This window comes from Papio anubis, chromosome 12 (genome assembly GCF_008728515.1).
Source record: "Papio anubis isolate 15944 chromosome 12, Panubis1.0, whole genome shotgun sequence".
Classification (NCBI taxonomy): Eukaryota; Metazoa; Chordata; class Mammalia; order Primates; family Cercopithecidae; genus Papio; species Papio anubis.
The window spans coordinates 80,621,896-80,640,434 of NC_044987.1; the positions used below are offsets into that span (position 1 = coordinate 80,621,896).

At 39.3% G+C, this 18,539-nt stretch overlaps 1 protein-coding gene and 1 pseudogene across 4 annotated transcripts in view; both read left to right on the forward strand.

Annotated features, from left to right (window-relative positions):
* Positions 1-18,539, forward strand: part of NELL1 (neural EGFL like 1) — a 960,090-nt gene that overhangs the window by 628,317 nt on the left and 313,234 nt on the right. The window lies entirely within an intron of this gene.
* Positions 1,611-8,008, forward strand: LOC103877615 (annotated as a pseudogene).

Genomic DNA, 18,539 nt, shown 5'->3' on the forward strand with positions numbered 1-18,539 from the left:
TGAAAAGGTGCTCAACATCATTGATCATCAGAGAAATGCAAATCAAAACTACAATAAGATATAATCTCAGGCCAGTTAAAATGACTTATATACCACCACACTTGGCTGATTTTTGTATTTTCAATAGAAACAGGGTTTAGGCTGAGGCATGGGAATCACTTGAGCTTGGGAGGTGGAGGTTGTAGTGAGCTGAGATCACACCGCTATACTCCAGTAGGGCAACACAGTGAGACTCTGTCTCAAAAAAATAAATAAATAAATCAAACAAAAAAAGGCTTATATGCAAAAGATCAGCGATACAATGCTGGCGAGGGTGTGGAGAAAAGGGAACCCCCAACACTGTTGGTGGGAATGTAAATTAGTATGACCACTATGGAGAACAGTTTGGAGGTTCCTCAGAAAACTAAAAATAGAGCCACCATAGGATCTAGCAATCCCACTGCTGAGTATATACCTGAAAGAAAGGAAATCAGTACATAGAAAATATATGTGCACTCTCATGTTTGTTGCAGCACTATTCACAATAGCCAAGATATTGAAGCAGTATAAATGTCCATAAAGAAATGAATAGACAAAGAAAATGAGGTACTTATACACAATGGAGTACTATTCAGCCATAAAAAAGAATGAGATCCTATCATTTGCAGCAACATGAATAGAACTGGAGGTCATTATGTTAAGTAAAATAAGCCAGGCACAGAAAGACAAATTGTGTATGTTCTGACTTATTTGTGGGAGCTAAACATTGAAATAATTGGACTCACGGAGAGAGGAAGTAGAGGATGGTTAAAGAAGCTGGGAAGGATAGTGGGGGAGTGTGGGGGAGGTGGGGATGGTTAATGGTTACAAAAGATATAAAAAGAATGAATAAGACCTAGTATTCACTAGCACAACAGAGTGACTGTAGTCAAAAATAATTTGTGTACATTTTTAAATAACTAAATGAGTATAGTTGGATTGTATATAAAAGATAAATGTTTGAGGTGATGGACATCCCGTTTACCCTGATGTGATTATTATGCATTACATGCCTATATCGAAATGTCTCATAGTAATCTATAAATACATACACACACTATTGTACCCACAAAAATTAAAAATAAATATTTTTTAAAGTTTAAATATAGGATACATTGAGCACTCTTGTGTGGGATTTTGATAGCAGAAGAGGTTGTGCTTATTCTGGATCAAGAGAATACAAGACATGTTTGTACTCTCCACTCAATTTTGCTGTGACCATAAAACTGCTCTAAAAATGAAGTCTGTGTTTTTAACAGCATATGATACAGAGTTTCACACACTGAATTTGCCTAGTGAATTATTATCTAGCTCCAAAATAATTGTATTTTCTACTGTATAACACATTACATCATCTGTGTAGCTATCTCTCTCACAAAGTAGAAAGTCTGTGAAATAGAACATAAGGAAGGAGAGAGAATTGTGATCCAAGCAAGAATCATGGGTCCACAATTCCACCCAAGGAAGCTAGTTCAAAGCAAGAGGAAGAGCACAGCTTTTCACACAATTGAATAGATCTCAACTTCCTGATTGTGGTATTGAAGATGCCGACAGTAGCCCGCTGCTCTGTGAAGGCAGTTTTCCGACCTACCATTCTTGGCTACTCCTAGGATGTTTTACTTGGCTGTGAGATCCCCCTGAGAAGCTTCTCTTTTTCTCACACAATTCCTCCATCAGCAACGTGTGGTGGGCGGCACACGGTGACTATGATTCCTGGAGATGGCATTGGGGCTGAACTTATGCTGCATGTCAAGACTATGTTCAGACATGTGTGTGTGCCTGTGGCCTTTGAGGAAGTGTCAGTGACCTCCACCTCTGCCTCACATGAAGAGGAAATTCACAGTGCCATCATGGCAGTTCATTGAAACCCTGTGTCTTTGAAGGGTAGCATTTAAACTGATGTCACCCTGCCACCATCATACAAATCCTTCAACAACATGTTTCACACCATCTTAGATCTCCGTGCCAATGTCATTCATTTTAAAAATTTGCCAAACGTGGAGACCTGGCACAAGGACATAGCCATCCTAGTTGTTCGGGAGAACATAGAGGGTGACTATAGCAATCTGGAGCATGAGAGTGTGAAAGGAGTAACAGAGAGCCTAAAGATCATGATTAAGGTCAAGTCTTTGCGCACTGCTGAATATGCCTTCCAGCTGGCCCAGTAGATGGCATGCAAAAAAGTGACGGCTGTGCACAAGGTCAGCATCTTGAAACTGGGAGATGGTCTCTTCCTCCAGTGCTGTGGGGAGGTGGCATCCCGCTATCCTCAGCTCACCTTAGAAGATATGATTGTGGACAATGCCACAATGCAGCTAGTATCCCAGCCCCAACAGTTTGATGTCATGGTAATGCCCAATATTTATGGCAATGTTACCAACACTCTCTGCACAGGGTTGATTGGTGGGGTAGGCGTTGTGCCTGGAGCCAACTATAGCCACATGTATGCAGTGTTTTGAGGCAGCTTCAAGGCAATGTGACAATTTAGTCAATACAAATCTGGCAAACCCTACTGCCATGCTGCTGGCAAGTTGCATCATGCTGGATTACCTCAAACTTCACTCCTATGCCACCCACATTCATACTGGAGTCTTGGCATCCTTGGACAACAAAAGTATCCACACCCCAGATCTTGGAGGCCAGGGTACCACATTGGACATCATTCAAAATGTCATAGATCACATTTGAAATGTCAATTAATTGGTCTGTGCCTTGGAGGCTAAGCTATCCCCCAAAGTCTGTCCTGTCCTACTTGTTACCTCCACTCTCCCTGCTTTAAAAACCCTAGCCAGTTTAGCTCCTGCAGACTCCAGAATAAACCAGCTTATGCTTTAATTCACAAGCATGGAAGGGTGGGGGCCTGCGTGAACCAAAACTGATTTTTCCTCATTAAATTGAGTGCCATAAACATTGCTTGTTTGAATTAGCCAAACCTAAATGAATTGAGGATATTCTTATCTATTTTAATCCACAATTCTCCCTTCTCTATGATATGATATACTGAATAAATCAGAGCTGTTTGTGGAGTCCTGGGGCTTTCCCAGAACTTGGCACACTGATTTTCTCTTTATCTCGGTCATTAAAATTCAGCAAACCAGCCTGCAGAGAAGCCTGGCTTCTCTCTAGAGGTCGTTAATGAGTTAATTAGTGCAATAAACTTTGCCTAAAAAATATACATTGCAACTTTTCTAATAAATAGGGCAACATACAGCAGAGCTGGCATAGAATGCTTCCACTCCTTCCTAGATAGCCCATCTTTCCCATAGTCTTATTTATCACCTTTATGTTAGGAATTTTCTCTAGTGTTCTTTTTCACACGTGAACATTTTGGGGCACTGCAGCTCTTCTGGAAAGGGGATTCTTGAATTCTTCCAGCTGGTCTCAAGAGCGTAGAGGTGAAAATCCTAGTTAACAGGCACTAGGCCCACAGCGTTTTGCTAAACAGAGAACCATCAATTGTAAACTCTTTGCTCAGTGTTTCACAGTCTTTTACGGTTTACTTTCAATCTTTCTTTCAAAGAAAGAATGTATATATAAAACAAAACAAAACAAAAAGCACTGAGCTAAATGTTTACTGTCATTTTATTCTATTTTATTTATAGTGTTTTTTAGAGTTATAGTTGGGAGACACACAAATTAAAATAACTGTATTAGTGCTTGCAAATTGTTACTTAAGTAGGACTTTAAAAACACAATGATTGTAAAAACTTAAAGTAGTTTTATCAGCAGGAATGGCCTGTAGATAGAAATGAGACAGAAAAATAATGAATTCTAGATTGTGGAAATGTGTGTCTCGCCTCTTACCTTTGGATCTCTGCATGGTTAATAGGTCACAAGTTAAAGACATTTAGATCATAGAAAGTTTCTTACAGTTTCCAACAGGCTCTGCCTTAATCATATTACCTTGGTCTAACCTTTCCTAATTGGGTATAAAGTCAGGGCCAGGATTTGGACAACTGAAAGCTAGTTTGAGAGGATTTAGTCTGAGAAGAAGGTGAGTACCTGCAACCCTATCTCGAAGTCTTTCTTTAAGAATAAGGCAAGCAGGGAAGAGTCTATGTATAAATTGACTGTGATAGTCACGTTACTGGCCATTAGACATGTCACTGCCAGGGCTGCCACTAGCCCAAATGGTGCCCACCTCTGGGCTGATCTAGAACTACACCAAAGGCATGTTTTTTCAAGTGGAGCAAGGGGCAGATTTTAGCCAGATGACCCCCTGCACCTCCAATGCCAGGCTAACTGATATTACTTTAACCCATACTACCCACTCGTACCACTCTTTTTTATGATGATGAGGATTTATTTATGGCACAATCAGCTTAATGGCAGACAGTGGCCCAGCTGTTGGCTTCTATTTGGCAATGGGGGTTTATGATACACTTGAGTTAAAATTTCTCTGTCTGTTAAAGATGGTCATTTTCAGAATCCCATTACAGTTCTTGGACCAGACTGCTGCAATGACACCTAGTACACCATAGTAACATTTTTCATTTCCGCTGTTAGATGTTCTCACTTAGATATGAACATCTCTAGGGTAAGCTTCATGTGTTTTCTTTCCTTGTCCTTTGTAGTCTGTAACATAATGGCTGGTACATAATACATGGGATACATGTTTGTTTAATCAGCCAAAATATGAATGTTATGGTTGATATTGCTACACTTTTTTATCTGTAAAGTGTGATAACTGTACCTGCCTTACATTTGTTGGAAAGATTGAGAAGATTCACGTAAAACCTATATTGTTGTGCCTATAAGTGCTTAGTGTATTTTAAAAATTATTATATTCATTGTTACACAGAATATACCATTCTAAAATATAATTCTGAATAGAACTGAGTGAATTTTATTAATTCATTATGGATTTTTGATTTGCGGCCAATTTTCAAATGGAAGAGCAAATCATATCTGCTGATTCATCAAATCTCCTTATTCTAGCTCCTTTTTATTTATTGAATCTGACAACCCCTCTATTTTTTCACCAACACCTTCTTCCTCATTAGCTTTTCTTATTGGTAACTTCCCAGTTTCTCTTACTGCAAGTATAGCTTCCTAACTATGTCTTGCCTGTAGCTTAGCCCTGTTCAATCTATTTTCACAATGCACCCGGCATGATCTTTTTGAAAGGCAGAGATATCATGTCCCTTTCTTAAAACCTTTATTCAAAGGCTTCATTTTGTCTGTAAAAGAAAGGCAATGGAGCATAGCATGAAAACCATCTAATGTTCTGGCCTCATCTTCCCTTCCTCAGGTTCACCATGTCTATCCCCCAACCCTCATTCCAGTATCAATGCAATGTGGCATTCCAACAAGAGTACAACAGAGTTTATTGTTAAAGGACCATCTATTCGCTCTAGATCAGGCCTTTGTGCACAGTCTTGGTTCCTTTCCTCTTCAGTAGATGAATTTCTCCTCATGTTTAAGGACTCAACTTAATCATCACCTTTTTTGGGAAGTCTTATCTTTTTACCCCCTTCCCATTTTTTTTTCTGAGATTTAGGAGGTAACTCTCAGTGCTCCCCACCACAGCTCTCTGTATACACTGTCTAGTATTTATCTCTCTGATTGTGATTACATGCCTTATCCCCACCATCCCTCATTAACCTTACTGTACAACGCATCCCTTGGCAACAGGAGTGACAGTCATTCATCACTATAGCATCAGAACCTAGGATGGGGGAGATATCGGGACAGGCTCTTAGTCCATGCTCACTCTAAAGAAGAAAAGGAAGAAAAGGAAGGGAAGGGAAGGGAGAAAGGGGAAGGGAGGAAGGAAATAAGGAAGGGAGAAGGAAAAAGGGAAGGAAGGAAAGGAAGGAAGGGCTTACTCCTATGGCTTAGGAGTGGGGAATTGAAAGAGCTAATCTATTGCAAAATGCTCGTCTGACTTCAGTCTATGAACCTATCTTACAAGATTACTCCTCTCTAGAGAAGACTAAAGCCCTCAAGGTAGTAAAACAGTTAGTTGGCAGGCTGCCTCTGTTTCCTGAGAAAATGTCTGTACTGCATTTAATCTTAGCCTTTATCAGTTTACCCTGCTTTGTTTACAATTCTGGTGTTATAAAAAATAGCATCAACAAGTTGCCTGATTTTTCTTTAGATTACTCTTTCACTTTACAGATTTGTTTTGGATACTGGTCTTACAAATTACTCAGTTGCTCAAATTTCATAGCTGACTGGCATTCATCCCAACTCTGCCACACAGGAGCAGTGTGACATTGGATAGGTTGCTTAACCTCTCTGATCTCTAGTTGCTTATCTGTGCAATAAACATAAATGTGTACCTTCATGGGATTGTTGTCAAAATTAAGTCAGATTGTTTTGGTTGTCTATTGCTGTAAAACAAACTACCCAAACCTGAGTGACTTAGAATGACCAACGATTATTTGTTGTGATTATGTAGATTAGCCAGGGACTTCTTCTTAGCAGTAGGATGGCTAAGAGCTCCAGAATCACCTCATTCACATGGCTGGCTGTTGCTACTAATGATGGTCAGTCAGGGGCCTCCATTTTTCTCCACATGGTTGTCCTATGTGGTATTTTGATCTCCTCACAACATGGCACCTGGGTTCTAAGAAGGAATGTTCTAAGAAGCAAAGACCAAGGCTGTAGACCTCTTAAGGCTCAGACATGACAGTTGCTTAATACCATTTCTACTACATTCTATTGATCAAGTTAGGCAATAATAGGATAGACCAGATTTAAGAATGGAGGAATAAATTCTGACTCTTGATGAATGACAAGGTCACATTACAAAGGGGTACATGGGTGAGGAGCACTATTGATGTGACCATTTTTGGAAACATGCTCTACCACCATGAAAATGTATTTAAAACTCTCGGGCAAGATGGCCCAATAAGAACAGCTCCAGTGTGCGGCTCCCAGCAAGATCAATGCAGAAGGTGGGTGATTTCTGCATTTCTAACTAAGGCACCTGATTCACCTCATTGGGACTAGTTAGTCAATGGGTGCAGCCCATGGAGGGTGAGCCAAAGCAGGGTGGGGTGTTGCCTCACCTGGGAAGTGCAAGGGGCGGGGAACTCCCTCCCCTAGCCAGGGGAAGCCATGAGGTACTGTGCCATAAGGAGCAGTGCATTCTGGCCCAGTACTATGCTTTTCCCATGGTCTTCACAACTCACAGACCAGGAGATTCCCTTGGGTGCCTATACCACCAGGGCCCTGGGTTTCAAGCACAAAACTGGGCGGCAGTTTGGGCAGACAGGGAGATAACTGAAGGAGGTTTTTTTTTCATACTCCAGTGGCACCTAGAATGCCAGCAAGACAGAAACATTCACTCCCCTGGAAAAGGGGCTGAAACCAGGGAGCCAAGTGGTCTAGTTCACTGGATTCCACCCCCACGGAGCCCAACAAGCTAAGATCCACTGGCTTGAAATTGTCACTGCCAGCACAGCAGTCTGAAGTCGACCTGACCTGGTACGCTTAAGCTTGGTGGAGGAAGGGGCGTCCACTATTACTGAGACTTGAGTAGGCAGTTTTCCCCTCACAGTGTAAACAAAGCTTCCAGGAAGTTCAAACTGGGTGGAACCTACCACAGCTCCAACAAGCCACTTAGCCAGACTGCCTCTCTAGATTCCTCCTCTCTGGCAGTAGCATCTCTAAAAGAAAGGAAGCAGCCCCAGTCAGGGGCTTATAGATAAAATTCCTATCTCCCCTGGACAGAGCACTTGGGGGAAGGGGCAACTGTGGGTGCAGCTTAAGCAGATTTAAATATTCCTTCCTGCCGGCTCTGAAGAGAGCAGTGGCTCTCCCAGCACAGTTCTCGACCTCTGCTAAGAGACAGACTGCCTCCTCAAGTGGGTCCCTGACCCCTGTGCCTCCTGACTGGGAGACACATCCCAGGAGGGGTTGAGAGACACCTTATACAGGAAAGCTCTGGCTGGCATATGGCAGGTGCCCCTCTAGGACAAAGCTTCCAGAGGAAGGAACAGGCAGCAGTCTTTGCTGTTCTGCAGCCTCTGCTGGTGATACCCAGGGAAACAAGGTCTGGAGTGCACCTCCAGAAAACTCCAGCAGACCTGCAACAGAGGGGCCTGTTACAAGGAAAACTAACAAACAGAAAGGAATAGCATCAACATCAACAAAAAGAACATCCACACAGAAACCCCATCCGAAGATCACCAACCTCAAAGACCAAAGATAGATAAATCCATGAAGATGAGGAAAAACCAGCGCAAAAAAGGCTGAAAATTCCAAAGACAAGAATGCCTCTTCTCCCCTAAAGGATCACAACTCCTCTCCAGTAAGGGAACAAAACTGGACAGAGAATGAGTTTGATGAATTGACAGAAGTAATCTTCTGAAGGTGGGTAATAGCAAACTCCTCTGAGCTAAAGGAGCATATTCTAACCCAATGCAGGGAAGCTACAAACCTTGAAAAATGGTTAGAGGAATTGCTAACTAGAATAACCAGTTTAGAGAAGAACATAAATGACCTGATGGAGCTGAAAAACACAGAATGATAACTTCGTGAAGCATACACAAGTATCAATAGCTGAATTGATCAAGTGGAAGAAAGGATATCATTATTAATGATATATTGAAATGAAGGCAGAAATAAATAAGTTTTTTGAAACCAGTGAGAACAAAGACACAATGTACCAGAATCTCTGGGACACAGCTAAAGCAGTGTTTAGAGGGAAATTTGTAGCACTAAATGCCCACAGAAGAAAGCAAAATAGACCAATAACAAGTTCTGAAATTGAGGCAGTAATTAATAGACTACCAACCAGAAAAAGCCCAGGACGAGATAGATTCACAGCCCAATTCTACCAGAGGTACAAAGAGGAGCTAGTACCATTCCTTCTGAAACTTTTCCAAACAATAGAAAAAGAGGAACTCCTTCCTGACTCATTTTATGGGGCCAGCATCATCCTGATACCAAAACCTGGCAGAGACACAACAACAACAAAAAAAGAAAATTTCATGCCAATATCCCTGATGAACATCAATGCAAAATCCTCGATAAAATACTGGCAAACCAAATCCAGCAGCACATCAAAAAGTTTATCCACCACGATCAAGTCGACTTCATCCCTGGGATGCAAGCCCGGTGCGACATACACAAATCAAAAAACATAATCCATCAGATAAACAGAACCAATGACAAAAACCACGTGATTATCTCAATAGCTGAAGAAAAGGCCTTCAACAAAATTCAACACCGCTTCATGCTAAAAACTCTCAATAAACTGGGCATTGATAGAACATATCTCAAAATAATAAGAGCTATTTATGACAAACCCACAGCCAATATATACTGAATGGGTAAAAACTGGAAGCATTCCCTTTGAAAACCAGCACAAGACAAGGATGCCCTCTCTCAACATTCCTATTCAACATAGTATTGGAAATTCTGGCCAGGGCAATAAGGCAAGAGAAAGAAATAAAGCGTATTCAAATAGGAAGAGAAGAAGTCAAATTGTCTCTGCAGATGACATGATTGTGTATTTAGAAAACCCCATCGTCTCAGCCCAAAATCTTAACCTGATAAGCAACTTCAGCAAAGTCTCAGGATACAAAATCAATGTGCAAAAATAACAAGCATTACTATACACCAATAATAGACAAACAGAGAGCAAAATCATGAGTCAACTCCTATTCACAATTGCTACCAAGAGAATAAAATATCTAGGAATACAACTTATGAGGGATGTGAAGGACCTCTTCAAGGAGAACTGCAAACCACTGCTAAAGAAATAAGAGAGGGCACAAACAAATGCAAAAACATTCCATGCTCATGGATAGGAAGAATCAATATCGTGAAAATGGCCATATTGCCCAAAGTAATTTATAGATTCAATGCTCTCCCCATCGAGCTACCATTGACTTTCTTCAAAGAATTAGAAAAAATTACTTTAAATTTTGTATGGAACCAAAAAGGAGCCCGCATAGACAAGACAATCCTAAGCAAAAACAACAAAAGTGGAGGCATCATGCTACCTGACTTCAAACTATACTAGAAGCCTACAGTAACCAAAACAACGTGGTACTGGTACCAAAACAGATATATAGACCAATGGAACAGAACAGAGCCCTCAGAAATAATAGCACACATCTACAACCATCTGATCTTTGAGAAACTTGACATAAGCAATGGGGAAAGGATTCCCTATTTAATAAATGCTATTGGGAAAACTAGCTAGCCATATGCAGAAAACTGAGACTGGACCCCTTCCTTCCACCTCATACAAAAATTAACTCAAGAGGGATTAAAGGCTTAAATATAAGACCTAAAACCATAAAAAGCCTAGAAGAAAACCTAGGCAATACCATTCAGGACATAGGCATGGGCAAAGACTTCACAACTCAAACAACAAAAGCAATGGCAACAAAAGCCAAAATAGACAAATGGGATCTAATTAAAGAGCTTCTGCACAAAATAAGAAACTATCATCAGAGTGAACAAGCAGCCTACAGAATGGGAGAAAAATTTTGCAATCTATCCATCTGACAAAGGGCTAATATCCAGAATCTACAAGGAACTTAAACAAATTTACAAGAAAAAAAACAAACAACAAAAATCTCCATCAAAAAATGGGTGAAGGATATGAACAGACACTTTTCCATAGAAGACATTTATGCAGCCAACAAAAGTATTAAAAAAATCTCATCATCACTGGTCATTAGAGAAATACAAATCAAGACCACAATGAGATACTATCTCATGCCAGTTAGAATGGTGATCATTAAAAAGTCAGGAAACAACAGATGCTGGAGAGGATGTAGAGAAATAGGAATGCTTTTACACTGTTGGTGGAAGTGTAAACTAGTTCAACCATTGTGGAAGACAGTGTGGCAATTCCTCAAGGATCTAGAACCAGAAATACCATTTGACCCAGCAATGCCATTACTGGGTATATACTTAAAGGTTTATAAATCATTCTACTATAAAGCACATGCACATATATGTTTACTGCAGCACTGTTCACAATATCAAAGACTTGGAACCAACCCAGTTGTGCATCAGTGATAGACTGGATAAGGAAAATGTGGCATATATTCACCATGGAATAGTATGCAGTCATAAAAAATATGAGTTCAGTCCTTTGCAAGGACATGCATAAAGCTGGAAACTATTCTCTGCAGACTAGCACAAGAACAGAAAACCGGACACCACATGTTCTCACTCATAATTGGAAGTTGAACAATGAAAACACGTGGAAACAGGGAGGGCAACATCACACACTGAGGCCTCCGGGAGAGTGGGGGACTAGGGGAGGGATAGCAATAGGAGAAATAACTAGTGTAGATGACGAGTTGATGAGTGCAACAAACCACCATTCCACATGTATACTTATGTAACAAACCAGCATGTTCTGCACATGTATCCCAGCACTTAAAGTATAATTAAAAATAATAATAAGATAAAGTCTATAAAAATTACAAAAAGCACTCTTACCACAGTGCCAGTCACATGGGGATTGCTTAATTAATGGCAACTGTTATCAGCCTTGACTGTTTCCCTCTTATATCTTCTCTAGCTTCACTAGCTGCCACTTCTGTCCCCATAGTGTGCCCTTTGTTGGTTCTCTCCATTCCATATAGTTTATTCTGTGCTTATACCATCTGAAGGACTATTTAAAAAGTTGTTGAACTAGTCTCAGATTTGAACTTCTTTATTTCACATTTTGTCTTGTATTAATTGGACATCTACTTGAGTTTAGCCTTAATAAATCATATGTACCTTGAGAGTAGGAAACATTCAATCAACATTCTGGACCTTGTATTACCCAGCACAGTGCCTTACATATGGTTGGTGCAATCTGGTAATTAATTGCATGGCAAATTGGATTGAAGATAATAGTGATTATAGCTATTATGCATTATTGAGTTTATGATGTCATATGTTGTTCTATATGCTTTGTATTTATTAACTTATTTTCATATTGACCTATTCAGATGATGATGATTATCATCCTGATTTTATTTTATTTTATTTTATTTTATTTTTTTTTTTTTTGAGACGGAGTCTCGCTCTGTCACCCAGGCTGGAGTGCAGTGGCCGGATCTCAGCTCACTGCAAGCTCCGCCTCCTGGGTTCACGCCATTCTCCTGCCTCAGCCTCCCGAGTAGCTGGGACTACAGGCGCCTGCCACCTCGCCCGGCTAAGTTTTTGTATTTTTAGTAGAGACGGGGTTTCACTGTGTTAGCCAGGATGGTCTCGATCTCCTGACCTCGTGATCCGCCCGTCTCGGCCTCCCAAAGTGCTGGGATTACAGGCTTGAGCCACCGCGCCCGGCCTATCATCCTGATTTTATAGTTGAGAAAACTGAGGGACAAAGATGTTAAGAAATTTAACTGAGGTCACACAACTAATGGGAGTTGAGGCCACCTTTAAAAGTCAAGGAGTTTGGCTTTAGAACCCAACTATTTCAATGGTCATGAGCGTTTGTACATTGTGAATTTTCATACCTTTATGTGAAAGTGGACTAGGTTTCAGCGACCCATCAATATCTCCTTTTGAAAAAAATTATGTAGACCCACAGAATTTAAGAAATGTAAAGAGAGCTCAGTTTTGCAAAAGCTAAAGCCCAAGAAGGCAAAGTCAGTTGCCTCAGTCTCACAACTACTACATAGCTGAGACAGAATGAGAATCCACATCTGATTTCAGATGAAGTTCTTGTTCTGGTATTCCACAGCTATCTCCTGATGTGACTTGTAGGAAATGCCACTTCTGACTTTTATAAATACTTACCGTATGTCAGGTATGTTTTTAATTGGTTTACAAATATTAATAAATTTAAATCTCACATTCACCCATTATATTGATAAAGAACCTGAAGCACTGTCTAGTTCACTGACTTGCTCAAGGTCAATTACAGACAGTAAATAGGGAACCAAGATTAAAATGCAGCCCAGGGCACCAGTGTCTAACCATACTACTAAAGCTGTCTCTCAAAATGTTGGATTAATTAGATATTTGTGAATGGAAAAGAAAGAATATCCAGATAAATGAGATCATTTGGTACCAGAACCAAGCATCAAATATTGAAGACAGATGACATTTCAAGAATGGTAAATCAAATAGTAAACTTATTTCCTTAGAGTAATGACAGTCACAAAGAGAGAACACTTAGAACAGGAATGATGTGCTATTGAAACAAAAGAATTACTAAAATAATGATATGAAGTAGCCACAAATAATTTTGCAAATAAAAAGAGGATTTTTAAGAAATGTAGCCAGTTCTGGGTCATTATAGCAGTTGCAAAAAGGTGACATCACTAAAGGCTCAGTTGGGAATATGCATAATTTCTACAGGAAGCTGATTAAAGAGCTAGACATTTTTTGAAGGGAGGCACTTGGTCCTTGGAGTTTCCCTGACAACTTGCATAACATTGGAACTCAGTGTGGTAAATTGTTCTTCACATCAAAATGAATTTGCTTACACTAATATGGAAAGCTACATATTCTGCATTTGTGATTGCTCCAGGAAATGCAAGGAAAAGAGAAAAGACATATTTGAAGTGGAAAAAAATGGCTCAACTTCACAAAGGCAATTAAAAAACTTGGAATGTCTTGTTACCAATTTTGCAAATACTTAAAAACCAACTCAGCCTGAGTAAAAACAGCGTCTACTGATGAAGACTCTAACGTGGACTCTGATCAGCTTAAGCATCTGGTTTGCTACAGTTAATGCCAAATTTAGTGCATACACAATAGATGTAAATGAATAAATGTTGCCACAAAAGAGAGGGAAAATATTGTATATGTCTAAATACAAAGTTACTACTTTTTTCCTTTTTATCCCTCATAAAAAGGAAATGCTTTAAATTCAAATCCTTATAAAGGTTCTCATATTACTAGGTATTCTCCCAGTTCTATTATTTTGAACACAAGAAACATTTTGGGGAGAAAAAAATGACACTAGCTATACTGGCTTATTATTTGAATTGAAATTATCTGGAAAATAAATTTTAATAATAGGCAAAAAATACCCTCTCAACAAATAGTTATTATTCCTGGGAGCATAGTCTCACAATTGCAAATATTGAATGTCATTATTTAATTAGCTTGATTGTGGTGACAATTCTGCATTATATATGTATATCTAATCATCAAGTTGTATACTTTAAATATATGGAATTTAAAATTATCAGTTATACTTCAGTAAATCTTGAAAAAATACAAATGTAAATACTGATAACCATACAGAACACTTAATAACACCGTTCAGTTTTTGGTTACATTGTAAAGATCACAAATATAGACCTATTAGACAAATGGGGAAAGAAGCAGCGCTGATACTATGCAGTTGGATTCTTGTGACTTTGCTGGAAAAGATGTCAAATACAGATTCAAAAAGTGCTTTGTCTCAAACAACTCAGACAGATGGAATGATGATTAATTTAGAAAACTTCAGAGAACTTGAAAAGTGGCCCTGGGCTGAGGAAAAATTTTAGGTCAAGATTCATGGGAAGAAATTAAATGAAATTATTTAATGTTTTTATAGTAAAGAAAAGATAATGTTTCTATACTAATATATAATATAGTCCATGAAATGATATACTTAATATAGCTATGCATAATTGAACCCATAAATCAAATATTATTAAAAAATATTTATTTAATATATTCCTTAAAGTTATTCAAGTTGATCTAGAATTTTTTTCATTCTTTAGATGTTGTCATTAATTTAAAAAAATATTTTAATTATATTTGGAATTTATTTCTATACAGGCATTTACATTGCTTCCTATCTGCAGCATTTTGTGGGAAAAGGGATCAAAGGAGATTTTGAAGTTATTGGGAAGAAATCTATAATAGCAAAGGAAGAAGCCAGGGTTTCTGGACATATCGATATTATGGAAAGAAATGCAAAGGAATTTAAGACAAGATAGGCTACATTCAGGGTGATATGGTCATAGACCAGGAATTTCAAATGAAGTTATATTTACCTACTTAAGGCTGGTACTATAGCACACCTATGGTACTTCATCTAGTTTTGATATTTTAAATTTATAAAACGTGTAATTTCTGTTGAAGGTATACAATGTCAACTTTATGATAAGCTTCAGAAAAAGATGTTGAAAAACTTCATGGTTAAATGAACTGTTTTCTCCAAGGTAAGAAAAGCCTCTGCATTCTCCTTTTCAAGGTATTCAGGTTGTGATAGAATTAAGTTATTTTGATCTCAGTTTTATTCTTACCAGCAGCAAGATCTGTGTATACTCAGTAACCTGACCCATTCATTCTTTCACTCCTTTACTTGTTTCTCAGTGTTCTTTGTCTTCCATTGAATACTTGCTTTGAGCCATAAACTGTGCAAGCACTGAGATTGCAGCTCTGAGAATTGATGTGCTTTCTCTCAAGGAGTCCACAGGGCTGAGAAAATCAACAATAATCAGACAATTGTAATGGAGCATAATAAATATTGTAATGGAAGTATAAGCAGGATCTATGAGAGGACAGAGGCAGGGAAGGGAAATCATAGTAACCTCTCCAGAGTAAATCCTGTCTCAGATGAACCTTAACAAAGTTTAGGAGGAGGGAGAGAAGGAGGGAGGGAGTAGAGAAAGAGAGAGGAGAGAAGAAGAGAGCAAAACAGGGCTGAGAGCGCTGCCATCACCTGCCCATTACTTGACATGCAAACTTTTTACTTTTTGCCTCATCATTTTTTATTTTGTACCCTATAATTATTGTTGAACTCATTTTACCCAAAAAGTCTGCCCTGATTATGTTTTTAATCTATATGGAAAGATTTTCAAGATTTAAGGTGAACATCTGATTTTTCTATGATATGTTTTTGTTTCAATGATACTCTTTGATTAATTAATCTGATTCAAAATCTCACTATGGTTGGCTCTAATTCTTGTGATTAGGATTTATTACTTTCCTTAAGCTAGTTCTCAGCACAATCAGTAGCTCTGCAAACCTTTTCTATTCTTTGTCATGTTTCTCTCTCAATATCAGTTTCTCTGAGCTCATGTTTTATTAATTTGTTATTTTAAGTCCACTTCTTATCTACTTCTCAGATGTTTCCTTAGTAGTGAAATGGATCTCATATTCCCTTCCTTGGTGCTCAGCTCCAGAGTGAACTCACCTTTCTGATACTGTTTTGATCTCTTACTCCTTCTGAAAGTAGCAGGTCTGAGAATTGATGTGCTTTCTTTCAAGGAGCCCACAGGAGTTTCTGCTGAAATCTTATCCATCACCTTCCTTAGTCAGCCTTCCTATAGCAGGTGGCATAACCTACTCCTGCTGATAGCTCTGAGAAGCCACCAATAGGCCAATTTCTGCCCAGGGTCTATGGTAATTCCTGTTGCCACTTTTCTGCAATAGTAGCAGAATTTATACCATCTGGACCATTCAGTGCCATCAGGAAATGGCCAAAACATTCGCATGCCCCTCAGGTTCAAGTAAATAAACAGCAGCAGCAGCAGCAACAACATTTCCAGTGAGAATGACCCTGTCATTCTTCTACCTGATACTTTCCTCTTCTTTTCCCAAGAAATCACCTTTCCCCCTAAAAGGATCATCTGCTCTCCATCTTCTTTCTCCTGTGAGGCTATTTTGTATCTGTCTAGAGTACTCCAGAAGTGGGCAACTGAAGGTATTAGCATTACTTGACCACGGTTATACTTTTTATCCAGATTGGCAGATGCTTTTTACAGTCTCCGGCTGGATTTCATTGAAAAAGCTTAAAATTCACAGGAGGAGGAAAGTACTTCTCTCCCAGGATCCCCACTGAGCTGATAACAGTCTATGGGAAGTCATCCATTTAAACAGAAATAAACACGCCTTGGGATGCCAGGAGACTATTTTCAGTTTTATTAAGCTATTTTCAGCTTTATTAAGAAATCTGTGTTTAATTTTTAGCATTTTCAGTCCTGTTCATTTAGCTTTTCTCTGTGTGTGGATCAATTAGAACACTTGAGAGCAGACATTGCATTCTGCTCCTTCCAGAATCACAATACATTTGAAAGAGAGTAAAGAACCTGAAACACCTTCAGTCACCCAGTCAGAAACTTGTACTATATGGCTCTTCATGGGAAAAAGTAGTCCTGATTGGATATTGCCTGTGTCTGGGTCCTGGGAAATTTCAACATTTTATTGTTTATATATATATACACACACGCGCACACACACACACACACATACACACACACATATACACACACACACATATATATGTACACATCTATACATATATGTGTGTGTGTGTGTATGTGTGTGTCTGTGTGTGTTTATTTTTTGGACCCTATAAATTGGTAGATTGGTCACCTATAATAAGTTAGACACTGTTTTAGGTCAGGGTCAGCAATCTGTGCATGGGTAAAGGGTAAGATAGTAAACATTTTAGGCACTGTAGACCTTATGGTCTTCACTGCAACTGTTCAACTTTGACATCTGAAAGCAATAGGAGCCATAGATAATATGTAGACTAATAAGTGGCTGTCCTCTAAGAAGTCTTTATGGACACCGTAATTTATATTTTGAATACTTTTGTCTAACATGTAATATTTTCTTTCTTTTTTTTTTGAGATGGAGTCTCACAGGCCACCCAGGCTGGAGTGTAGTGGAGCGATCTCGCCTCACTGCAGCCCGGCCTCCCTGGGTTTACTTATCTTCCTGCCTCAGCCTCCCGAAAGTAGTTTGGGACTACAGGCTCTACCACCACTCTCGGGCTAGTTTTTTGTATTTTTAGTAGAGACGTACTTTTACCCATGTTAGCTGTGGATGGTCTCGGGATCTCCTGACCTCTCTTGATCCACCCGCCTCTGACTCCCAGAAGTAAAGCTGGATTATTAGTTTGTTTTCAAATGATATGTAAAAATATGAGCCTACTGTCGTCTCCCATGCCATACTCTTCAAATAAGCCTGCGGCAGGGCCATAATTCTGTGAAGTCCCCGCCCTAGGAAAAGCAGCTTAAGTAATAAATAGGACAGAAACCCTGACCTCTTGTGACTTTTGTAGGGAAATTAGACAGTGAGCATCTAAACACACAAATAATATTTTTTTCAAATTCTAAGTGCTAGGAAGAAAGGAAAACAAAACAAAACAAAACAGCTAGTTGTGACTGAAAACCCCTGGTGGTAAGAGGACTGAGCATGGCATGGGCTGCATTAGCTGCTTAGAGAAGACTTCTCTGAGATAGCATCTGAGTTGATCTCTGAATGATGCCAGGGAGACATGTGAATGTTGAAGGGACAGCAAAGGCAAACCTGTGAGTCAGGGATGAGCTCAGGGTGTTTAAAGAAGCAAGAATACTTTTCTGGCTTGAGAGAATATTACAGAGGAGAAGGAGGAGGGTAATGAAATGAAAAAGGAAGGCAGGTACAAGTGAGGTAGGAACCAGAGGCCAGAAGAAGAGCTTTGGGTTTATTCACATTTCTGGGCTAGGTCATGGGTTGTTTTATCAGCTGAAGAGTGATAAGAAGTGGTTTATAACTTTAGACAGATCACTTTGGCTGCTGTGTGGATGAGGACCATCATTGGAAAATGAGAGTAGAGGTTCAGAGGAGGGCAGTCAGGAGGCTACAGTGAGCTCTAACAGTCCAAA